The following is a 26,429-nucleotide window of genomic DNA, read 5'->3' as shown; positions in this document are numbered from 1 at the left end:
CTGCCCCAACTCGGAAGGGGTGGAGCTTCCACTGGCTCCATGGAGTGTGCAGACCCAGCCGTGCCTCCCTGCTGCAGCCATCGTGTACTGCGATCACTTTGGCTAGAAACAGCAACTTGTTATTATTGTTGTTTTCATCTGTATGCATTGACCATTCCAGGGTGCTGGCTTCTTCAGCTTCAAGTCTGGGGTATACGAGACAAAGAGATAGCCCAGGGAACTTGCCACCACGTTGTTCCGTGGGTCCTAAAGTCTCCAGCTTATCTGCCTTCTTCTCTTCAACTTTTACAGTCTTTGTATGTTGGTTTCATGTATAATGCCCAAGGATGTTTTAGCCATAATTAGCAAAGAATAGTGAAATGTTCATCTGCTTCATCTTCTCTACAGGAGAAACTTTCCAAACGTACAAACTTATATTTCAAATATTTTATAATTAAAATAAGTACCAAAAAGTGAACAAGAATTTTGGGGAATTGGGGGTTAATACTAGGTGGAGTGAGGAAGCAGTGAGTTTGATGGAGACAGGGAAGAAGGCCCAGCAACAGTGGCAGGAAGGTACATGGAAGAGAGAACTGGTGAAACAGTTTCCAGTAATGGAAACTGACAAGGTAAGAACTGCTTACAAGCAGAGCCAGGTTTTGAAGACTTTGGGGATACATGAAGAATGTTCTTTAACTGATCACTTCTATAGCAGAAACATGGGCGTTGCTTTGCCCCTCAGGGCCTACTTTAACCTCTGTTCTCACCCTTTTGGAGTAACATAAAATGACAGTAATAGTGGAATCCATCGTATTATTTGAGAGTGACCCTCTGACCTAGAGGTCAAGCTTTTTGCTTACCCGTCTGATTAGAACATTCCATAATTTTTGAGGGAACTCATCTCCGGGCCCTTTCCATTAATTAGTCCAGCACTAGCAGATCCTTGAAGAGGAAAAACCAGTGTTGAAGGCTCTCAAATCGCTCTTTGGCGATTAGGAAGTGAGATAAGGAAGGGAAGCTTTTAACAACATGACAGTCGTCCTGCAAGCTCCAGAGAGGCGGCTCTCTGCAATCTGAGAGGAGCCCAGCCACATGAGAAAAGCAAACAAACAAAAATACCTCTGTGATGCTTGGATTTTATAAAGCACTGATACCTGATGGTTAATCTGCCTGGCCCTGCCAGAGAGGACAGTGTTAAATTGCCTTCTATTCTTGGGAAACTTAACTTGTCATTGTTAAGCCTGCCTGCATGAGAACCTTTGAAACAAAATCTGGATGTATAGAAAAGTTGTCCTGGTTCAGGTTAGGTGAACTCTGCACCAGTGGAAGTGGCCTGAAGTTAAGTGAAGTGCCCCCAAGCCAAGTGAGCTCAAGAGAAATCTGCTAGCTGGAAGGCACAGTCAGAAGACCCTTCAAAGTCTACAGAGGGAAACTAGGGGCATCTCTAGTACCTAAGCCCCTTCTGCATTCCAGAGATTCCAGGGAAGTGGTGTGAGACAATGGTGATGCTCATGGCCTTTGAATATACTCACGCTTCAGCCAGCTGGTGACACACGAGAATGACTCCATCTCTTCAGCTTCAGTTTCCACATCCATAAAATGGAAACTATAATGGGACCTGCTATCTCACAGGCTTGCGGTAAAGATTGACTGAGAGAGTTCTTGCATTATACATGGGGAGTGTTCAACGAACAGTAGTTGCTATTACTTTAAAAATCACTGGTCTAATAGAATGTTTACAGGGGGCCAAAAAACAAAAAACAAAAAACAAACAAAAAAAAACTCGGCCGCGCGCGGTGGCTCAAGCCTGTAATCCCGGCACTTTGGGAGGCCGAGACGGGCCGATCACGAGGTCAGGAAATCGAGACCATCCTGGCTAACACGGTGAAACCCCGTCTCTACTAAAAATACAAAAAACTAGCCGGCCAAGGTGGCAGGCGCCTGTAGTCCCAGCTACTCAGGAGGCTGAGGCAGGAGAATGGCGTGAACCCGGGAGGCGGAGCTTGCAGTGAGCTGAGATCCGGCCACTGCACTCCAGCCTGGGCGACAGAGCGAGACTCCGTCTCAAAAAAAAAAAAAAAAAAAAAACACCTCATAGAATTGAGACTAACCATTTCATTTTAGAGAAGGGGTAGCTGAGACTCAAAGATGTTGCCTATGATGCCCCCACTCACCCCTCAAGGTCATATGGCTAGTTGGCGGCAGAACTACCAAGAGAACACCATTCTTCTAAACTCTGTGGTCTCTTTCTCTGTTTTTTTCAATTGCCACATCAAATCTAGATTTTAGTTTGTACCTGATGAACATATTATCTGACTTTATAAGAAGTTTCTATTTTAATTTTTCTTTTTGAGACAGGGTCTTGCCCTGTCACCCATACTGGCACAATCATAACTCCCTTAAGCCTCAGCATGCTCAGGTGATCCTACCTCAGCCTACCCAGTAGCTGGGTCTACAGGCATGTGCCATCACACCCAGCAAATTCTTTAAATTTCTTTCTTTTCTTTCTTTCTTTCTTTCTTTTTTTTTTTTTTTTTTTTTTTTTTTGAGACAGTCTTGCTCTATCACCCAGGCTGGAGTGCAGTGGCACGATCTCAGCTCACTGCAACCTCTGCCTCCCAGGTTCAAGCAATTCTCTTGCCTCAGCCTCCTGAGTAGCCAGGATTACAGGTGCCAACCACAATGCCCGGCTAATTTTTGCATTTTTGGTAGAGACAAGGTTTCGCCAGCTGGGCCAGGCTGGTCTCGAACTCCTGGGCTCAAGAAACCTTCTCTCCTTGGCCTCCCAAAGTCCTGGGGATTGCAGGAGTGAACCACCACACCAAGCTAAGATTGTTTTGTGTGTGTGTTTTAACATGTGTCTCAAGAAAGTTGCACCAAATGAGAAACCAACAAACAACTAAAAACAAAAATAATAACACTAAATGAAAACAACCATCAAAAGAACAGATCTAATTGCAAACACCAGAAGCCATGTCTCAAACAGAAGGTCCTGTGTCTTGTCATAATCACACCACGCATAATATCGGAGCCTTCTCTGTCTCATGAGGTGAGTGATCCCACGTGCATTCTAATGCATGTTTTATTTCTCCATTGATTTTAATTAAAAGGATATTGTCAAGGTTGCTAGGCATAAATATTGACTGCTTTTGACACTACAGTTGTCCCAGAGGGTCAGGCTTGCTTTTTCAAGCTTCTTGAATCTCTTTCGGTTCCTTGCAGTCTCTTTTTGGTACGTTGGAAATGTCAAAAAAAAAAAAAAAAAAAAAAAGGAACTATTAGGGCATGCCTGATAGGTTTTTTATTTTATTTTATTTTTTTAAATGCAAGTTGAAAAAGAAAAGAAAGGCCTGGTAATTTGGAATAATCATTCACAAATGAAATCTTGGGCCTTGACTTAGCTAGAATGGTTCCATGAGTGGTAAAAAATTACTGAATAATGATCTTCCTATTCAATCAGTTTGGTCAGTGTATACGCGGATGTATCTCCAAAATTTCATATGGACATCATTCGTGCTTTTAATAAACCAAAGAGATATGTTCTTTTAAAAGAGAATTTTACTAAAAGAGATTCCTGGGGTCCCAACCCCAATCCCCTCATCCAGGCCTGAGTTCCTTCGTAATTTCTAAATGATCACAGCTCCCTTGCCTAAGTAGGCTGTCAGTTCAGCACTGATGAACATTTCTATCTGGAAACTGGAAGGCCTCAAGATGGTGCTGGTATTTCAGGGTTAACTCAAGCAGAGTCTAAAACAGCAGGGGTTTAAAGAGGCCCAACACTATATCAGGAAGAGGTGGACTGCCGAGAATAAGTGGTGTGAAATGCATTATGAACATTCTCAGGAAAGAGAAATTGTCTTTTCCTTGTTGATAGTAGAAAATCAATACGGTTGTTTTCTGTTCAGTTTTCAAGGGCACAAGTTGCTGCTACTTCAGGCTTGAGAAGTTCATAGGATGGTTAACAAAATGTCAGCAGTGATTGAGCAGTTCAAGCAAAATTGACATCCCTCTGCCATAAGTCTACCCTAAGTGAACTGGCAGCCATGGGGGATGGCAGAGCATCCCAGGGCCACAGGGAGCAGGTGGGTTAACGCGTCAAGCTAAAAAAATAATTGCTGGCCCCATACAACAGGTGGAAAGATGATTCACATTGTTATTCTCCTTGGTTTGGGTAGCTGACATGAGGAAAGAAGAAAGACTGTTTGATCAATAAAAGGACTGCCCAGAAGCTGATACAACTCCAGTTACCCTAGGACTGTGTGCAATCTCTTTTCCTCATCCCATCTGGCAGCATGGGGATTCTTTTCTTTCTTGGCACTGTCTGGCTTGTCAGATATATTATTTTCCTTTCTCCTCTCCAGATGCCCTTCCTTCCCTACTTTTTCTACTTTCCATCTCTACGTCACCTTTTCTAAGTAGCTGAAGGTCATTACTCAGCATCCATGCTGGTTAAGAGGCAATCTCTGGAGACCCAAAGCCCTTGATATGATTTGGCTCTGTGTCCCCCACCCAATTCTCATCCCAAATAGTAATCCCCATGTGTTGGAGGAGGGGTCTGGTGGGAGACCATTGGATCATTGGGGCTAATTTTCCTTTTGCTGTTCTCGTGATAGTGAGTTCTGATAATATCTGATGGGTTTAAAGTGTGGCACTCCCTTCCTTGCTCGCTCTCTCTCCTGCTGGCTGCCTTGTGAGAAGCTGCTTACTTCCCCTTCAACGTCCGCCATGACTGTAAGTTTCCTGAGGCCTCCCCAGCCATGTGGAACTGTTGAGTTAATTAAATCTGCTTTCTTTATAAATTACCCAGTCTCAGGTAGTTCTTTATAGCAATGTGAAAATAGGATAATACAATCCTGGATTTGTCATTTAGTAAAAATGTTTCTTGAGACACTCCCCCAGCCCCAAGCCTCAGTTTCTTCAACTGTAAAATGGGTGATAATTTCCCTCACTTTATGAGAATAGGTGCTCCCTGTCAGTCCTGCAAGTACAGGGTTGATGCCTGAGAGTGAGCACTTCCTTAAATTATGTGCCGAAGGCATCTCACTCATCTCACCTTCATAGTAACCTTGTTGCAATAACATTGTGAGTTAACCTGTTGATCTCCTTAAAATGTTTTGCACATTGACTGATTATGACCTTTTGTTTGAATAAATTTTCACAATTTTGCCAAACACATTCCCAGACAATCTTCTGACTGTTTGGGGCTTTATCACTTGCTTCCTTTTCCCCTCCACTCTGACTACAGGCAGATAAAACAGTTTTTCTTCTACACCAGGCACTTTAGCAGTTAGCACAGAAACAGTCACTCAGGAGGCACTCACAGAATAGACTTGGGCTAAAAGAAAAAGGTAATGAATAGTCTTTGTTTAGCCAGATTACCAAAGGACTATGCAAATCTTTCAATCTCTTACTCCTATCCAGTTCTATAGACAATGGCAGAACTTTTATGAACAGATGAAGAAACCATGTCTGCAGTACCTCTATGAAGTCCCAACACGGTCAGGGATATTTCTTTTCTCTTCAAATGTGATGACTGGGTCTTGATTCAAAGGCACTGTTTGGGAGTAGCATGTCTGCATGAGAACAAGCACATATACATATTCACTTTTATGTTTGTACACAGAAGCATGCATCGGTTTCTATGCGTGTGATATAATTAAATGATGGTCAAGACAGTGATTCAAATTTGCTAAGTTCCAGGGTCTCTGCATGACACACAATCTGGGATGGAAGGCTTAGTCTCATGAAAGACCAGTAGAAATAAAATACAGTGAAATGCAGAAATTCAAAATCATCCAAATACGGCTGCTTCCTCCTTCCTTAAATATTTTCCTATGCATGTGAATCTCTCTCCCACCAGGTACCAGCCACCCCCTCACCGTAGCATTTTAGAAAGGCGAAATAGATGAAAAAGGCCAGTCTCAAAAGAAAATGAGGACATCCTCTTAAAAAGCAACCTAAAGCAGAATCCTATTACTAAAGCTTTTCTGATGTTTGATTTTTTTTTTTTTTAAGCCAAGGCATTGTAATTTATTCAGTTAGGAAAATCCCTGAGCAATTTCCCTAACTTTTCTGTGGCTTAGAAGCATTTCCCTTTTTTTTTTTTTTTTTTTTCTTGTTGGGTGTAGGGAGTGAGAGGGTATATCTTTGTCTTTTCTCCATACCCAATTTTCCACGACTAAGAAATGGGACATCAAAGGGCTCATTGAAATAGATAAAATGCCCCACCAAATAGCGCTAATAAAACAGCATCTTGATGATTCTTGAGAAGATGGATCAAAGCATATGGACTCAATTTCCCTTGGAAAAATCTATTGGAAAAAAGGAAACCAAGTGGTGTGGGTAAAGTGTTTTCAGTATTTTATTCTTTCCAATCCTGAAATATAGCTCTAATTCTCTGTCCATTAAGGAAGCCCATTGGGAATTCATACCAGCTCTGGATCTACATTATATTTTGACTTCCAAGGAGTCTAGAAAAATAAATTGAGGAAGTCCAAAAGGATGATAGCTTAGTTATAATATATCTTTAAAACCCCCACTGCATTTTTATCTCTAAACACAAGAATTTGGTGTGCGGAGGGAGGACGGGGAGAGGGGAGCAGGATTGTAGAAAGAACTTGGCGTTTCCAGCTTATAACCTTTTGTTCTAGGCCTTCCATCTTCAAATGTCATCAGCTTTGAAATGATCACTAATCTTCACTATATCTCTTGCAATTGTTGACCATTCTTTTGTTTGGTGTCAATTAGATAGGAAAGAATTTTCAATAATTCAATAGTTCTGTATTAAAGGGCAGCTCAACTGCACATAACTTATCTCCTCAGTTATCAATTGTTTTTATGGAACAGCCCAGGGAAGATCACTTGGCTAACTCACCATCCATCCATCAGGGCTCAGATTCATCTGAGTAAATGTAGAGTTATGATTTAATTACCGAAAGGTTGGGTTCAAATACAACAGAATGAGACTTGTTTATAGAATGACGGCTTGTTTTTCTCAGTTACTAATCGTGAGCTTAATTTTTAATGGAAGAGCATTGCTAGCATAATTAACACCCAATTTACATGTGCATCCATAGAACCAATTAATTAAATTTTATTGATGCCTAGTTGCTCTTTAAAATGCTTTCCAAATGCCTCCAAATTGATTTTAAACTGTTGATAGTGGAAGTCAGTTTACACTTTTCTTGGGTTTATGAAATACTAACCTCTTCACTCATTAAAATATGTTTTATCTACTAGAGGCATTCCATAATTTGCTAAGGATACTTTGCATGGAGTGCATAGTGTGGGCTGATGGCACTGCCAGTTTGAACAGCGTTTAAAACAAATGCTGTAGAACTTGGGGACTACAGTTAGACAGCCCTGAGGATCTGAAAATGAAGAAAGAGTACCCTCTGAAAACAGAGCAGCGATAGGCAAAGTCAACCGCAAAAGACAAAAAAGCTCCCAGAACCTCTAGAGGAGACTTAACGTGGAGATTTTTATGCGTCTAAAGAAAAAGTATTTTACCACTAAAAGGCTGATCAGCAATGAAAGCTTTGAAGAGGAGGGCTCTAGAATGTAATTCAATGCTGCAGAGACATACACACACTTTGGGAGATAAACTTGACTTTATCTTTTTGACTTTTCGATTCCTTAGGGATGACAATCATTACTGCAAATTAAAATCTCTGGCAGTCTCAATCCAATGCCAATAGATATTAACTTCACAGAAGTCCTCTTCTTTTTTTAAAAAAAAAAGTGTATAAATTTTGGGGGTGCAAGCGCAATTTTGTTGCATGGATAAACTGCATAGTGGTGAAGTCAGGGCTTTTAGGGTATGCATCACCCAAATAACATACATTGTACCCATTAAGTAATTTCTTATCATCCACTGCCTCCCACCCTCTCATCCTTCCAAGTCTCCATTGTCTATCATAAGTCCTCCTCTTCTTTTCACCAAGAAGTCTTCTTACTATAATATGGCTTCCATGTGGAGACATAAATATGTTAACAAAGAAGAAATGAGTTACCCCTAAGGAGGAATTCAAGTGTTTTGAATCCCTGTGATGGTGACTTTGCATGGTCAATGAATCAAAACACATTTGGATCACATTAAGCTCCACTAGATGGAAAGAATGACCAAGCATCTTTGGCAGCTCTTCTCTTTTATGAATTCTCCAAAAACAACGCTCCAAATATTGCTCCGATATGATCGTTGTCCTCATCTCTATAACCTTTATCAAGGGACCTTACTGTCTTGCCTGGGCTATTTTAGTAGCCTCTTAATGGTTGGACTCACCTCCAGCCTGGATGCCTTCAGTCTGTTCTCTGTACTGTGGGTGGCATGATTATATGAATGGCCACCCCTGCGCTCTCAACATGCGTGCACACACACACACACACAGCTCCCACACCACTATATGTGATTAATACTTCAATGTCTTCTAATGCTCTCAAGCTCAAAGCAAACTTGCTTAACATGTCAACACTGCCCTATATGGGCAGGCCACTACCTATCGACTTATATATACTCCTGTCTCTGCTCCAGCCACCCTGGTCTTCAATTCCTTGTGCAAACAATCCCCCCTTTTGCTATAGGGCCTGTCAAAGTAACATTTTATAAAGGCAATGAACAAGGCTCTTACGCAAATACAAAGTAAACAGGTACAAAGATTTATTTAACTCATTAAGGAGGAAACCTATAAGCTAGCCCAAGCAGTGTTTGAGAACTGTGTAATTATCAGCACAGGAAAAAAAAGTTAGAGTAAGATTGCTGGTTTAGGTAAAAAAGTGGTTAATGGATTAAGACTACAGCACTATGAAACCATAACCTTTATTTTCTTTTTTCACCAGCAGAAATTTGCATCTCTTGTACACAAAAATATCTTCAAATTAATCACGACTTCCCAGAGTCTGGGCCTTAGTCAATAGTAAAGAAAATAGCAAACAAAGGTGGGTTCTCCTAGAACAGGGGTTGGCGAACTATGGCCCACAGGCCAAATGAAGCTTGTGGACTACTTTTGTACAACTTGAGAGCAAAGGATGTTTTATTTATTTATTTTTTTCACATGTTTAAAGGATTATGAAGACAATCCTGCGAAACGGGCCAGGCACCATGGCTTACTCCTGTCATCCCACCACTTTGGGAAGCCTCAGCAGAAGGATCGCTTGAACCCAGGAGTTCCAGACCAGCTTGGGAAACATGGTGAGACCTTGTCTCCACAAAAAACAAAAAGCAAAATTAGCTGGGCATGGTGGTGTGCACCCTGTAGTCCCAGCTACTTGGTAACCCGAGGTGGGAGGATGGCTTAGCCCGGGGAGGTCAAGGCTATGGTGAGCCGTGATTGCACCGCTGGACTCTAGCCTGGGTGATGGTGAGACCTTGTCTCAAAACAAACAAACAAACAAACAATCCCCCCAAACAAAGAAGAATACTTCACAGAAATACATATGGTTCGGTTTTAAAATAAAGTTTGAAATATTTACTCTCTGGGCCTTTACATAAAAAACTTGCTGGTCCTGCCCTGGAGAATTAAATAATCCTCAGGTGAGCCTTTTAACCAGCACTCCATTGGGACTTTGAAAAGACAAGCATTTATCCTTTTGCCTTACTTCCAAGTTTTTGGGCATTTTTAAAAAATAGCCTTTGCAGTTATAACCTTTCTGTGTAGAATGTCTTTCCCTCCCTCTTCCCTGAGTTTACTCCTTTTGCAGATGTCAGCTCCAAGGCCATTTCCTCAAAGCCTTCCCTGACTTCGAGACTGAGCCATGTCGCTCTATCTCTAGGCTGTCTTGGCGTTGTGAACCTTCCTGTAGAAGCACACATCATTGTTACAGCTCTTATTTGATTAATACCTGTACCCCAACTAGTATGCTGTCTCCATTAAGGTAATGACAATGTCTGTTTTATTTTCTGTTTTCTGCTATGTCTGTAGTATCTAAGATAGTGTCTTTCTGTCAGTAGGCAGATAATAAATATATGTTAAATACATGAACAAATGTATGACATTATCATGGTTCAAATTAGTGTTCTGGTGTGTAACTCAACTGTGTGTGTGTGTGTTAGTGGTCATGAATCAGTTTCTCACTTTTAGGAACTCTTAGACATTGATATGTGTGATTCTTTGGGCTTTTGAAATACAAGATTAATGCAAGAGATGTTATAAAATAATCAAGAGGTTACCCAGTGAATCCTTCCCCAGTCTCAGCCAACTTTTCTCAGGCTTAGATGATTAGTAGTTTTCTCCTAAAAACTACTGATTGCCATAAATGGGTGAGGACATGGACTGGGATTATATCAAGGGAGCTTTCATGGTATAATCACTGCTAACACCTTGTAAAAGAGGAGTAACACCCCATATTAAGCTGTGACTATGGAATACTATCCAGTACACCAAGGAACATTGGGATTAAAATAAAAATAGAACATGTTAATATGGAGACTTTCATGAGTTTCTCAACAATACGTGTAAGTTTGTATTTGTATGTGTTTTCTGGTCTCCCTGTGAGTAAAGCGGATGATTGTAAAAATGGCATCACTTCACTGTAAGATTATTTAGAATTTAGTGTAAAGCTACTGGAATGTAAATTGCTTTCCTTTGGCTTAGCACTAGGTACAGATCTGAACTTAATAAATATTTGGGGACTCAAGAGTTTCACTTGAATTTATTTTCAAGAGGTCAAAGACAAGTGAAATTTGGTAAGCTCATGGGATTTGGAGGTGGGAAGCCTTCTGAGAAATTCTGTGGCTTATATGGTTAGCTCTCCTTGGAAAACAGAGAGAGATGGCATCACCAGGAACTTCTGCTGGAAGTAAAGGAATTGGGATGTTGAATCTAGACCCATAAGCCCCTTGAAAATATCCTTGAGGAATGAGTTTAGTTGCTTTGTTGAGTTGATGGCCAAAGGCCATCAAAAGGCCCAATAGTTTGCATGACTCAGAGGCATTAACTCCAAAACGTAAGACTAAAGTGAAAACCTAATAGAAAAGCATATAATTTGTGGCATGATCAGTCTGGGTTTTCTTCCTGCTACTTATACTACGATATTGGACAAGATACTTACTCACTAAGCTTTGGTTTTATTATTTGTAAAGTTGATATGAAAATATCATAATCACAGTATCATTGCTAATATTTGTGAGGAAATCACATGTGAGACATCTAACAAAGTGCCTGGCCCTTAGAGGGTATTCAATGATAATAACTACCTTTTGTTTGGCTCTTATTATGTGTTTAACTTTATACCACTTACTTTACTTAAAATAAAACATAAATTGAAATATGAGGGAGAACAGTAATTTGACAAATAAGAAAATTATATCAGTGGGGTCTGATGGAGAGCATAGTGGCAGAATTGAAATGTAAACACACGTTTTCAAAGTCATTCTTTTTCTGCTGCATCACATAACCTCTTAGAAAATGTCAGTTTTCTTCTTTTCAGCCTTCAGCTTAAGAAGAGTATGTTCAGGGATCTCAGCCCCAGAGCCCATAGACTTGCTACTCAGTTTCTAGCTAATTTCTAACAAGTTCCCGAGGACCACAGTTTAAGAACCTTTGCCCTATGGCATTGTGGAGCAACTAATGGAAGAGACCTGGGTCCCTGAATGACCACATGCAGCAGAGCTACCCATGATATAGAGATCCATTCTCCCGTGGACTTTTATGCAAGAGAATAATCTTCAGTCTCCTTTAAGCTACTGAATTTGGGGGTCTTTGCTCATGGTTTTTTTTTTTTTTTTTTCCCCAGTCTTTAATCCCAATTCTGTCTCAGATTTAAGACCGAGTTAAGTCCCACCTTTCCCCGTTGCTTCTCTACACTGGGATTTTCTCTTTGTTGAACTTCTATCATACTTAGAGTCTATCACAAATCTTACCAATTTGTTCTCCAATTGTTCCAAAAATGTTAATGCCATCTCTTTCCTTCAATATACTTTTCTATATCTTTCATTCTGTTCAGCACAATTCTGAGCATACGGTAGACGGTCAGTAAAGAGCTCTCAATTAACATTTTAGTAAACTGAGAATTCACGTACACACTGTAAACAAATAATCATTTTTTAAATTTAAAAAACGCACATATTAAAACTGCCTCAAAACACACTCTGTTTCCTTTAATGACTCAGAGGGCAAGAAATAAAGTTGTATTGTTATTATTTTACAAGGCATCTCTCATGCTTTGTAGTTACAACCCACAGACTGGTGATGAGAACTGACACAGAGTATATACATGCAATGTGCCAATGTGCCTCTTCAGAAGACAAGCAGGCTTGAAGTTAACAAAGAGATACAGTCCTTATTAGCGTGGGCGTATCTCCACTAATATTTATCATGCATGGTCAAATGGTAAAGCTGCTACACATAGACCTTGCGTTTAACTATACTTAACTTCAAAGCTTTAAATCGTTGGAGATGGAAAAAGAAATTTCAACCTCTTATTTGAGTTGTCCCTGATTTTAATCACAGAACATCGGCCTTAACATAATGGAAGTTCCAGTTACTAAACTATCATCTTCCTCCCACAAGTGAGTTATCCTTGGAGTTAGGCATCATTCCAAATAAAGGCTAGGGCAAATCCCACATTACTTTTTATCTTTTCATGATAAGGGACACAAATATTATTTTATAATCAAGTTAAAACTTTATAGCTTAATTTAATTTCTCTTAAATGTATCACAAATGATGAGTATTGACAATAAAAAGTAGTCCCTATATTATTTTATGCATATGGTAACAGGCAAAGACTTAGAATTTTATTCAATATGCAGACTGTTTGCAAGATCCTAAATGAAGTGAGGCAATATACTTGAATAAGTGTTTAATCACACACTTATAAATCCATATTAATTTTTGTATACTTTTTGTTTGTGTAGTATACATGGAAGAGAGTAAAGTTATATTCAATAGAGGATTTATATCCAGAATAAATAAATAATTCCCACATGTGAATAAGCAAAAATATCCAAACAAAACATAAAATGGGCAAAAGACCTGAATTCTCATTTGTGAATGTTTGATGGGACAAGCATTCAGAAAGGAAGTTATAAAATAACCAATAATCATACTGTACAACAGATACATTCAAATTAAAACCATGATAAGGGCTGGGTGTAGTGGCTCATGTCTGTAATCCCAGCACTTTGGGAGGCTGAGGCGGATGGATCACAAGGTCAGGAGTTCAGAACAAGCCCGGCCAACATAGTGAAACCCTGTCTCTACTAACAATACAAAAATTAGTCATGCATGGTGGTGAGTACCTGATATCCCAGCTACTCGGGAGGCTGAGGCATGAGAATCACTTGAACCTGGGAGGCAGAGTTTGCAGTGTGCCAAGATTGTGCCACTGCACTCCAGCCTGGGAGACAGAGCGAGACTCCATCTCAAACAAAACAAAACAAAACAAAACAAAACAGGAAAACAAAAACCACAATAAGATATCACCACATGGCCACAGAATGGCTAAAACTAAAAAATAACCCTGACAATACCAAGTGTTGACATTGTTGATGGCATGTGATGGGAGCCATGATGCGTGCAATGACAAAGCATAAGACTAATCCTGATGTGCTGAGGACAGAGCTGCAGACCGATAGGAGCTAGTTCCTGAGAGCAGCATTGGCCATATTTCTGAGCCTCTGAACCAACACAAGCTCTCACCTCTCCCTGGATCCCTTGTTATGGAAAAACTTAAATCAGTGGACAGATAGCTAGATAGACAAACTAACTTCTGTTTAAGCTACTGTTAGGTCAGGTTTTCTGTTATTAGCAACTGGATCAATTCCTCACTTATTCAGAGGTGTTACTAATTGATAATGGAACTGTGTCCTGGAACTCTTTCTGCACTGGCTTTAGATTTCTTCTAAAGGAAGCATCCTTTCTTGCAGTCCCTTGAACATCCTCTTGCTCATTTCTGACTCTCAAACTTAATCTCTGAGTGGCAATTTAAATTGTAATCCATACAGTAGAGTACTACTTGGCAATAGAAAGAAATGAACTTTGATACACGCAGCAACTTTGATCGATCAAAAGTAACATAACGGAGTGAAAGAAGCCAGATTGCAAATGCACACTGTATGATCCCATGTATACACAATTCTAAAAAATGCAAACTAATCCTTATAGAGGCAAGAAGGAAGGCTTACAAAGAGGCACGAGGAAATGTTTGCGGGCAATGGATATGGTCCATGATGAGTATGTGTCACATGTGCAAATATATGTTAAAGCTTATTAAATTGTACACTTTAAAAAATTGTAATGCACTATAATGCATTTTCCCTCCTTACTAATTTGCACTTATTTGCAGATTTCTTGGACTATCCATATTACCTTACAAAGAAAACTGAGGGAAGTGTAGGAAACAAGGACAAAGAAAAAGGAACAAAACCCTGAGTTCCTACCAGCTAGATGTAACAGCTGCTAACTTTGAGATTTCTGTATTCTTCCCATCATTTCTGAATGCATACAAGCACATATATAAGCACACGAATGTCAGTACCCTCATTGCGGTACTCTCAGTACCCTCATTGCGGTACTCTCAGTACCAAGCATTGTGAGATGTGATGTGGGAAGAGGTTCTGACGATTTATATACTCACAACCCAACTACCAGAGTTCAGATAGATCTTGACTGTGTTACTTGGGACAAATTTCTTAGCTTCTTTGTGTCTCAGTTTCCTCATCCCATGTATATGGGATGAGGAAGCAAAATAATTGTGCCTTGCTTATAGGGTGGTTGTGAGTAATGAATGAGTTATATATAAAAAGGTTTTAAAATGCCTGGCATATGTAAGTGTGAGGTAGGAGTAATTACTCGGAAGTCAGTATTTGTCAAATGAATTATCCATCACCATTCTTTTAATAGTAAATCAAAAATAGGTGGATAGACTAAGGGAGAGAATCTCATCCTCAGAGTTTTAGTGGATGAGCAAGCAGAAATTCCTTCCTTAAATAAAGTCATAGAATGTACTAACCAGGTTCTATACCTTTGTCTTACTGCAGTCGGTGGCCTGGAGAGGATGAAATGTGTGTGTGTGTGTGTGTGTGAGAGAGAGGGTTGTGTGTGTGTTTGTGTTATGTGTGTGGTGTCATTATTTTTTTAGACACATGATTTGACCTTGGCTGTGGTCAAAGCCTTATAAAAAACAAGCTAGGATACAATGCAATTGTGTGTCCTAAGTACCTTAAAAGGCAAAGGGCTGATGAGGGAGATGTCACTCTTCTGACATCCTCTTGTGAGCCAGCCTTTTTCTCGGGAGAATCTGATGATGGGGAGTTCATGGACACCACAGAGAATATATTGACAAACCAACCATGAGAAATATATCAAGATTTATCATCTCTTGCAGTAAAAATTGACCCCAATTTAACCTCTATTAATATTTATTTCTCAGGTCAATAAATCTAGAATTTGTCTTAGTAAAAGTCAGTATCAGTTGAATTCTGCCTACTCTTCTTAGTGGGCAAAGAAGAAAGGGAAACTGTAATTTGAATGTTTTAAAAATAAAATAATAAAAGCCACACACAACATTCCCAGGGTGGGGGGAAACCCACAACACTCCTGCCACATCTGATTTTAAAACAAATAGACATTGCACCCCAAACATACATTGCCTCGATTCCACAATTCCCATCTCTGGTGGAATGGGAGGTCAACCACAGGGAAGAGGCATGGGGCCCATAATGCTCAGACACCAGACACCAGAGACCTTTCTCCCATCATCTCACTGCACCAAGTTGCTGTTTCCCAATCTCAAAAAAAAAAAAACGAAAAAAAAAAAAAAACAACAAAAAAAAAACTGGCTGGGCATGGTGGCTCAGGCCTGTAATCCCAGCACTTTAGGAAGTCAGGGCAGGCTGATCACGAGTTCAGGAGATTGAGACCATCCTGGCTAACATGGTGAAACCCCGTCTCTACTGAAAATACAAAAACAAAATTAGCTGGGTGTGGTGGTGGGCACCTGTAGTCCTAGCTACTGGGGAGCCTGAGATGGGAAAATGGCGTGAACCTGGGAGGCGGAGCTTGCAGTGAACTGAGATGGGGCCACCACACTCTAACCTACACAACAGAGCATGACTCCGTATCAAAAACAAACAACAAAAAAGAAACAAAAAAACCCCCAAACTATATATGCCTATCTATATTGTTTTGTTCATTGTGCTTTTCACTTAAGAATTTCATCTCTTTTAGACCAGGTAGTCATCTTTCTTTTGTATGCATTTTACTGACTGTTACTGAAAAAAAAGGTAAAATGATGTCACTCTATTATGTTTTAAGGAAAACATAAATTATTTTTCATGTTTGACCTGATTTACTTTTATTTATTTATTTATTTTTTTCAACTTTTATTTTAGGTTCAAGGGAGTCCATTGCATGTTACTGAGGTTTGGTACACAATGATCCTGTCACCCAGGTAGTGAGCATAGTACTTGATAGGCCATTTTTCAGCCCTTGCCCTCCTCCCACTCTCCCTCTTCTAGTAGCCCCCGGTGTCTATTGTGCTCCTCTTTATGTCCATGTATACTCAATGTTTAGCTTCCACTTGTAAGTGAGAATATGTGGTATTTGGTTTTCTGCTTCTGCATTAATTTGCTCAGGATAATGACCTCTAGTTGCATCTGTGATGGTGCAAAAGACGTGATTCTGTTCCGTGTTTATGGCTATGTAGAATTTCATGGGGTATACGTACCACATTTTCTTTATCCAGTTCACTGTTGATGGGCACCTAGGTTGATTCCATGTCTCTGCTATTGTGAACAGTGCTGTGATGAACATACAAGTGTATGTGTCTTTTTGGTAGAATGATTTCTTTTCCTTTGCGTATGTACCTACTAATGGGATTGCTGGATTGAATGGTAATTCTGCGAAAAGATAAAACTTAATAATAACTAAGGGGCAATATGTGAAGCCAGCAAATCTTCCTTCCATCCTTTCTTCACACTGCCTTGTGCCCCGTGATGATTTGTGTGGGAGGGGTATTTAGATGTCAACAACCACGTGTTTGATGCATTAGCTTCCATACCTCTTGCCAACCTACAAAATCTTCTCTACCTCTCATCCATTACCTGATTCTCATTATTTTCTTTTTCTCCTGGAGAGTAAACTTTAGTCCTCTTGGGACCATCCTTCTCCCTATGCCTCACATCATCCTCTATTACCCATGCTTTGCTATCTAATTCCTACCCAGACTATTGACAAGAAACACCATGAAACTCAAACGATGCAATAGTTGAAAAAACATATTGTAAATGTAAGGCATCAGATAACTATGAGGGCTTTTAATATTTTTAATACTCCTGGGTTAATCAACATGTTTCAGGACTGGCATCAAATAAAGTGGTGTACAGCCAGCACTAAATGTTGGGTTTTCATGACTTCACTACATACATGAATCAGGTAGCAGATAAATGGAATAGGGAATATGAGCTTCTCTTACCACACTTTTTGAATTAGCCACCTCATCTCTTCCATTATTGCATTATTTTTATCAATGTTCTTTATTTCCTTCACAGAACTTATGATAACGTTCTATTGTTTTAGTTATTTGTTTACGTATTTATTATTGTATGAAAATGCAAGTTTAGAGGTATGGTCTTGCTATGTTACCCAGGCTGAACTTGAACTCTTGGGCTCAAGTGATCCTTCCGCCTCAACCTCCAGAGTAGCTGGGAGTACAGGTGCATTCCACCACACCTGGCTCATGTGTTACATTTTCTGCTCAGTAAATATTTATTGAAAGAATGAATAAAAAAAGAATGAATAAGGGGAAATAAATATATGAATAAATATTTTTAAATTAAAATAATAGATTGAATTAATAGCTCCAATTCTTCATTTTATCCTCTCTGCCTGTCCTTTGCTGTGTGACTTTGAGGTTCCTCCACAAAAGGGGAGACGTATATTTTGCAACCCTTGGTGCTTGGCTTGGCCACGTGACTTACTTTGCTCACTAGCATGAGGCATAAGTGATGATATGCCAGGTTGAAACCCAGGCCTCAAGAGGCCCTATTGTTTCTGCTTGATCCCTTTCACTTCTACTAATGCCATGAGAAGGGCATGCCTGGGATAGCCCATTGCTCTCAGGAGAGGATGAGAGACTTGTGGTGCAGAGCCGCCTACAGCCCATTAGTCTAGATCAGCTGACTCCCAGGCATTCGTGGCTGTTTTAAGCCAGTGAGCCATGGGGTTATTACATAGCAATACTGCTGATATACTAAATAAGACAATTAACAATGATAATCATGCTTACATTAACTTAAACCACCTGTATCTAGGTAACGAGCTTGGTTGCTGGAATGTAGATCAAACACTTCTAGAACTGTGATTTTTGGATATGGGGCTTTCAAGATTACTTCATGAAGGCACAGAGTTAGGAAATTCCAGAGGCAAACATAGAGTCCTTATTGCAGCCCTTCTCCCTTTCCTCCTCCCACCTCTTCCTTACACACATATAATTGCCTCAGGGATGACTATTATGCTAGCTGGATCCAGAGCTGACATTTCTGATGGGGCCTTGCATTGCATATAGCAGAAACCAGAATCTTTCCAATCACTCGACTGAAGGGAAACAAATTGTGCTTTGCTATTTGCATTTGTTTTTGCATTTTCACCATTTATGAGATTGAGCAAAGCTAATTTGACAGACATTTATTCATCTTCTGTAATGAAATTGTAAAGAATGTTGTGAATTTCTTTCCGCAGGCCTCTGAGAACATTATTTTCTAAATGTGTGTGTGTGTGTGTGTGTGTTTTTTAATCACCTAAAATGTTTATCTGCCCTGAGGTTTTAAGACTGAAAACTTGGCATTCTAAATCATCATGAGGAAAACCATAATAAATTTACTATTAATTGGAGAGGCAGGAAAGTAGATTATAGAAATATCCAATCTTTTTTTTATCAACCTTTTATATTATAACTACCCATTTTTCTTATCATCTGGCATCCAACATTTGGTTTTCGAGCACAAACAATGTTTGCACTTATGCATTTAATTTACTTTCTGGAATCTCCTTTTTGTTTGGTTCTTAGAGCATTTTTAAGAAATATCTCTGGCTTCCATCTAAACTGGTAATGCTTTAAAACTTTAGAACATTTTAATTTAACTAATGTTGCCATGACAATAGTGATGTTTCTAAAATGATTTTCTGAGTTCAAGAGGTAAAACTGTAAGAATGAAGTCACTTCATGACTGAGAAGTTAGAGAGAAACCCAGACTGATAGTGCCATATGAAACTTTTCTCAGAAAGTGATGTGTATGTAGGGAAAGAGGTTGGAAAGGCTTGAAAAACAGGCCCTGAGGCCCTTGCCAGAAGCAGATGCCCAATCTTTAACTTTCTTTTTTGGATCAGAATCATGATCCAAAAATAAACCTTTTTTCTTTATAAATTACTCAGCCTTGGGTGTTCTAACAACACAAAATGAACCAAGACAGTTACTAAATTTTATTTTCAAACTTTAACATGCTGTGCATATTCAGAAAGAGCTTTTTAGGCAGCTTTATCCAAAGTCCCAAGCTTGGCTTCTATTGCCTCATCATAGGTCACATGCTCGTCCCTGAATGAAACCATATGGCCAAGAGGATGAATTCCTCTGATTGGCCAGTCTCCCATTTCTTGTTGTTTCCTAGAGGCCAGAGAAGATCAGCCCTAACTAAATTATATATAGAAAGGGGACGGGTAGTTCCCCAAAGAGAGATAGCTATTATTATCAGAATTAGGCAAACAAAAACTCTTGTTAATAATGTTTTTTCTATTTTCTGGGTCTAAAGAAAAAAAAAAGCACTATAGCACTATTTGGGTAGTATTGGCTCTCTGCAATAGACTTAATTATGTCTCTATGTCCTCATTCCTCCAGGCTATGATTTGAATGTTTGTGTCCCCCCAGTATTATTATGTTAAAATCCCAACCCTCAAAATGATGATATTCAGAGGTATTGCCTTTGGGAGGTAATTAGGTCATGAAGGTGGGACCTTCATGAATGGAATTTATGCTCTTACAAAAGAGACCTGACAGGAATCTCCTGTTACTTCCACCATGTGAAGATGTCACAAAGAGGCACTGTGTCTAAGCCAGAAAGTAGGCCCTTACCTGACACCGAATCTGCTTTGCTCTTGGACTTCCCAGCCTCCACAACTGTGAGAAATAAATTTCTGTAATTTATAAACCATCTAGTTTATGTTATTTTGCTATGGCAACTTAAGGGACTGATACATTCCATAGTAAATTAGTGTAACTACAGCCTTATTTTGTCCTTAAAGTGGACAGAGTAGCCTTACCTACTTCTTGACCTTGAATTTAACTATGGGATTTACTTTGGCCAATGGGACATTGGTAGATGTGACAAGCATAGAAGTTTGACATGTGTCAGTGTGTTTGTCTTGCGGTCTTAACGCCTGCCACCACCATGAGAAGACCATGTCTCAGGTACCTGCCAGCCTCGGGAGAGTAGAGAAATGGAGAACATACCTGAATCTAAGTTGTTGCCCAGAACCAGGCCCAGCTAGGTTCAGACAAGATCAGTTCAGCTCCGATCAAACTACAGATGGATGAGTGAGAAATAAAGCTTATTATTAAGCGCCATTGAGACTTTATGGCTCTTTCTTACATCGCAATAGGCAACAAAGATGCCTTCTCACTCACATCTAGCCATGTAGAGGAATGAGGAATTGGAACATACTAGATTGTTTCTGTCTGCTAGTGGCATTTACAGGAAAACCATCCATCTTCCTTCTCCTTTGTCAGTCTGGACACCATCCACGAAGTGAGTAAAACTGATTTCTAATTTGGTTGAGTAATTTCTCACCATTATTCCCCCAAATTAGATTTTACTTCTATTGTCTCCTTTTCTATAAACTTCCCCCAAACTCTAAGAGTTTATAATTTGTGTTCTGAAGTGTTTGACGTTGAACACGATGCTATAAATAATCCACCGCTCTGAGCATGTTCAATAAGAATTACAACACTATTATTATGACTACACTTAGGCATTTACAAATTTGCCTTTAAATAGAGATTTATCAGGGGTTTCAGCTGCTCAGTGATGGAACAATATTAATGTCTTCACAAGGACAAATGAGTTAATCCAATCTTTCTATATGCTTGGAGACTGGCGATCTCAGTTTGGACAGCTGGGTTTCTAGATACAGTAACTTCTCTGTTACATGGAAGGGCTGGGGGATGGGCTGTTTTCTCTGTGTGTGTGTGTGTGTGTGTGTGTGTGTGTGTGTGTTTTAATAGTTACACAGGGCTTGATGTTGCAGAGAAAAAAACCACTAAGATAAAAACCATTTAGTCTGAGGTGCAGATATTCAAAGAATATCTGCTTGAAAAGGGGCAGAAGTGTGGACCCTAAAGGAACATCATCAGCTCCACAGTCTTGTCCACACAAAGCCATATTTTCCTCAGTGAACTCATTAGGGAAGGCACCCCAGTAGTTAGAGAGTGGACTTTGGAGTTAACCTCATCTGGGTTTGAATCCCAGCTCCAAGCTTAGCGGGCTTGAGCATTTACAAAAATTATGTAGTCTGAATGCAGTGGCTCATGCCTGTAATCCCAGCATTTTGGAAACTGAAGTGGGAAGATTGCTTGAGACCAAGAAGTTCAAGATTAGCCTGGGCAACATAGCAAGATCCTGTCTCTACAAAACTTAAAAAAAATCATCCAGGTGAGTTGGTGCCTGCCTGTAGTCCTACCTACTTGGGGGCTGATGCAAGAGGTTTGCTTGAGGTCAGAGGTTGGAAACTGCAGTGAGCTATGATTATGCCAATGCACACCAACCTGAGTGACACAGTGGGACCCCATTTCTAAACTAAAGAAAGAAAAATAAAGAAATAAAAAATTTAAAAACTTATTTACACATTTATTTTATCCACTGGTGCACTTATGGTTTTAGGTCATGCTCCATAAAAGTGGAGTCTGAGAGAAGGATTAAAATGCCATTTTTTAATTGAGGGAGGGACTGCTCTTAGGAGAAACCTGAAAGGGAGAGAAGAGTACCAGATAGGGGAGAGGAAGAGCCGAGCAAGGATGTGCCAGGTAAGGTCTAAAGTTGGCCTGATCAGTGCGGGATGCTGGAGCATGTGTCCAAACACAGGGCCATCTTTGCCTTGAGGCAGCAAAGTGCCAGCTCTTTCTAAAAGTTGTCACATAATAGCAAACAAATGGAATCAACCTAGGTGCTCATCAGTGGTGGATTTTACAAAGAAAATGTGGCACATATACACCATGGAATACTATACAGCCATAAAAAGGAATGAAATAACATCCTTTGCAGCAACATGGATGTAAGCAAATTAATGTAGAAACAGAAAACCAAATACCACGTGTTCTCACCTATGAGTAGGGGCTAAACATTGGTTACAAATGGACACAAAGTTAGGGTAACAGATACAAGGCATTCTTTTTTTTTTTTTTGAGATGGGGTCTGACTCTGTTGCCCAGGCTGAAGTGCAGTGATGCAATCTTGGCTCACTGCAACCTCCACCTCCTGGGTTCAAGTGATTCTCCTGCCTCAGCCTTCCAAGTAGCTGGGACTACAGGTGTGTGCCACCACACCTGGCTAATTTTTTTGTAGTTTTAGTAGAGATAGGGTTTCACCATGTTAGCCAGGATAGTCTTGATCTCCTGACCTCGTGATCTGCCACCTCAGCCTCCCAAAGTGCTGGGATTACAGGCATGAGCCACCGTGCCCGGCTGATACTAGGGATTCTAAAAGGGGGAAGGGGAGGAGGGGAGCAAGGGTTGAAAGCTACCCATCTGGTACTAGGTTTGCTGCTTGGGCAACAGGATCATTAGAAACTCAAACCTCAGCAACACACAACATACCCATGTAACAAACTTGCACAGGTACCCCCTGAATCTAAAACAAAAAAATTGTTAAAAAACAATACAAATTGTGATAAAATATACATAAGATAAAATACCATTTTAACCATTTTAAAGTGTACAATTGAGTAGTAGCATTAGGTACATTCACAATGTTGTGCAACCAGAATCACTGTCTAATTTTGGTACTTTTTCTTCACCCTAAAAGGAAATCCTACATCCATTAGTTTTCACTCCCATTCTCTCCTCCCTTCAGCCCCTGGCAACCACTCATCTGCTTTCTGTCCCTATGGATTTGCATATGTACTCATTTCTTTTTAAGACTGAATAGTATTTCATTGCATGCATATGCTACTTTTTTTTTTTTTTGAGATAGAATCTCACTTTGTCACCCAGGCTGGAGTACAGTGGTATGATCTCAGCTCACTGCAGCTTCCACCTCCTGGGTTCAAGTGATTCTCGTGCCTCAGCCTCCTGAATAACTGGAATTACAGGTGTGCACCACCACACCTGGCTATTTTTGTATTTTTAGTAGAGATGGGGTTTTGTCATGTTGACCAGGCTGGTCTTGAACTCCTGACCTCAAGTGATCTGCCCTCCTCGGCCTCCCAAAGTGCAGGGATTACAGGTGTGAGCCACAATGCCCCAGCACATTTTGTTTATCCATTCATCGGTTGATGGACATTTGGGTGGTTTCCACATTTTGGCACTACTGAAAGTTCTTCTATAAATATTTGTGTACAAGGTTTTTGTTTAAATACTTCTTTCAATTCCCTTGAGTATGTACATAGGAGTAGAATTGCTGAATGATATGATAATTCTACATTTAACTTTTTGAGAAACTACCAAACTGTTTTCCACAGTGGCCGCACGTTTTACATTCCCACCAGTAATGAATGTGGGTTCCAATTTCTCCACATCCTCACCAACACTTGTCATTATCTATCTTTTTCATTGTAGCCATCCTAAAGGGTGGGAAGTGACATCTCCTTGTGGGAAACCAGCTTTTTGTACTCATATCAACAGTCATTAGCTTCAGACTGCTCTAGGGCATTTATTCTTCCATTGAGGTGACCTTTATCAGCCAAAGGCAATTCTCCAGGGAAGGGGTGCAGTTGTGAGCCATGATCAGGTCACACTCACAGCAGCTGATAAATGGGTCTGCCACACTCATTCATTCAAGAGACATCTACTTACCCACTCATACAAGAGACATTCAAGAGGCATCTTCATGACACTGAGCACAATATTAGGTACAGAGGATGCAAAGAACAGACTTTTTTTTTTCGAGACAGAGTCTTGCTCTGTCATCCAGGCTGGAGCGCAGTGGTGCAATCTCGGATCACTGCAACCTCCGCCTCCCAGGTTCAAGCAATTCTCCCCGCCTCCTAAGTGGCTGAGACTACAGGCGCATGTCACTATGCTTGGCTAATTTTTTTTGTATTTTTAGTAGAGATGGGGTTTCACCATATTGAGCAAGCTGGTCTCAAACTCCTGACCTCGTGATCTGCCCGCCTTGGCCTCCCAAAGTGCTGGGATCACAAGAGTGAGCCACCGCATCCGGCCAAAGAACAGAGTTTGACTTAAAAGAGTAAACGTTCCACTGAATAACCTTGATGAAATGACCACACAATGGTAGACACACAATTCTGATAAATATGGGGAAGAAAAGGAACTTGGTGCTATGCATGTAATAAGAGTTGACAAGTAAATAAAAAGATTTGACCTCAGGAGGATGGTCAGAGGAATCTTCTGCGAGAAATTAATGATTGAGGTGAATTCTAGAGAATAAAAGTATAGGGAAACTAGATGCCTAAAGAAGAACCAGGAAGGAGTTCTGGGCTGAAGAATCAATATGCGCAAGGAATGATGTGTTCTAGAATCTGAAAAACTTGTGAGGAGATGGAGTTGACAGGTGTTTTTGAATCCAGCTGGTGAGGTTGGGAGGGCCCACACCTACAGGATAACCTAGAAAGCTTACGTTTATTCTAAGCACAATGGGAAGCCATCGCAGAAGATTAAGCAGGGATGGGATGTGGGAGGTATCTGATTTGTGTTTTTTGATAATATCGCTCTTTCTACCCTGCAGAGAGTGGACTGGGATTATATTTGAAGGAGCACATATGTCATATACAGATTTTTCTGTTCTCTCTGCAATCAGGGCAGTGCATTCTCTCATTGTGGCACATGCTGACTCTCCCTCATGGTGGTTTGTTTCTTCATCAGTTTGTAGGCATTTTCATCAAGAGGTCACCTTCAGCAGGGGTTATTATCCATGAGAATCCTAAATGCCTTGGATTGTGGAAGTGTTCCTTCCAATACTGTCCTTGGATTGTGGAAGTGTTCCTTCCAATACTGTTTTGGAAGCTTGAAGTCTCTGCAATATATGGGTAGGAATTTGAGAGGGACACAATAAATAAGAACCTTCTTTCCCGCCTGAGTTCAGAACCAATTGACAAAAGCAGAGAAGTCACACAAATCAAGATTGGCTTCGTTGCTGTGAAAGTTGAACTGGAATAGCATGGCTTAGAAGCATGAACACAGGAGCAAGAAGCTTCCTAGTACTGCGCCTGAAAATTAGGCTCACCCACCTAGTCACAGATGATAGCTAAAAACTGCTGACTCTCACTCTGCCTGTGTTGACTAGATCCTTGCTGATAAGCTGCGGGCCCAGGAACAGGCAAATTATTCTCAAGAAGAAAAGATGAAGAGCAAGGGGCTATAATTGAAGTGCAAAGTGTTCTGGGAAATTTAGAAAGTATTTCTAAGGGAAAATTACAGAGTATTTCTTTTTTTGTGACAGGGTCTCACTCTGTAGCCCAGGCTGGCATGCAGTGGCACCAACACCACTCACTGCAGCCTTGATTTCCCCGGGCTCAGGTGATCCTCCCACCTCAGCCTCCTGAGTAGCTGGAACTACAGGCATGTGCTACCAAACCCAGCTAATTTTTGTGTTTTTTGTAGAGACAGGGTTTTGCCATGCTGCCCAGGCTGGTCTCAAACTCTTGGGATCAAGCAATCCACCCACCTCAGCCTCCCAAAGTGCTGAGATTACAAGTGTGAACCACCGTGCTGACTTAGAGAGCATTTCTTGAAGGAAGTGAGATTTGAACTGGGCCTTGAGTGATATGTTATTTGTTTATTTGTTTATTTAAAAAATATTGATGGGTTATTTAATCTGTGGTTGGCTTCCTAGCTATGATGCCTGTGAATTGACAGAGAGAGAGAGAGAGATAATAGTGTCCTATGCTGAGATTACAGATTAAGCAACAGTACAGAGGCATTTCTGATGTAGATATCAAAAAAGTAGTAGTAAATTACTTGATATGCTTGTCAGTAGCAGGTACAGAAGATGCCTCATCCATACGACCTTGACACTCGCCATTCCTACTAAAGAAGTCTTGCTGGTCGTATGCCTCTGGAAATGGGAGCAGCTGAGCTAGAGTCCAGGGCAGACTGGAATTGCTGGGCAGTTGCCATCCATGGGAGCATCCCTCAGCCACCAATAAATGGGAGTTGGTGCACACCCCAGCTTCCCGACTTCTTGGGTGGGCCAACTCTGAAACATGTTTTCCCATATGGACACTGACTCCTGCTTGTCTATAGTGGAAACCTCCTCATCTATGTCCCAAGGATTGCCTTTTCATTCA

General features: G+C 40.4%; 1 long non-coding RNA gene across 1 annotated transcript in view; it reads right to left on the bottom strand.

Moving 5' to 3' along the window:
• Positions 1 to 2,911: 2,911 nt before the first annotated feature.
• Positions 2,912 to 26,429, bottom strand: part of LOC103880432 — a 33,007-nt gene continuing 9,489 nt past the window's right edge. The window contains exons 2-3 of the long non-coding RNA XR_641449.4: positions 5,458 to 5,552; positions 2,912 to 3,204 (exon numbers count right to left, since the gene is read on the bottom strand). This is a non-coding gene — a long non-coding RNA (uncharacterized LOC103880432). The remainder of the gene's footprint in view (positions 3,205 to 5,457; positions 5,553 to 26,429) is intronic.

This window comes from Papio anubis, chromosome 18 (genome assembly GCF_008728515.1).
Source record: "Papio anubis isolate 15944 chromosome 18, Panubis1.0, whole genome shotgun sequence".
Lineage (NCBI taxonomy): Eukaryota > Metazoa > Chordata > Mammalia > Primates > Cercopithecidae > Papio > Papio anubis.
The sequence above is the reverse complement of the archived record's forward strand: the minus strand, read 5'-3'. Positions and strand labels throughout refer to the sequence as shown.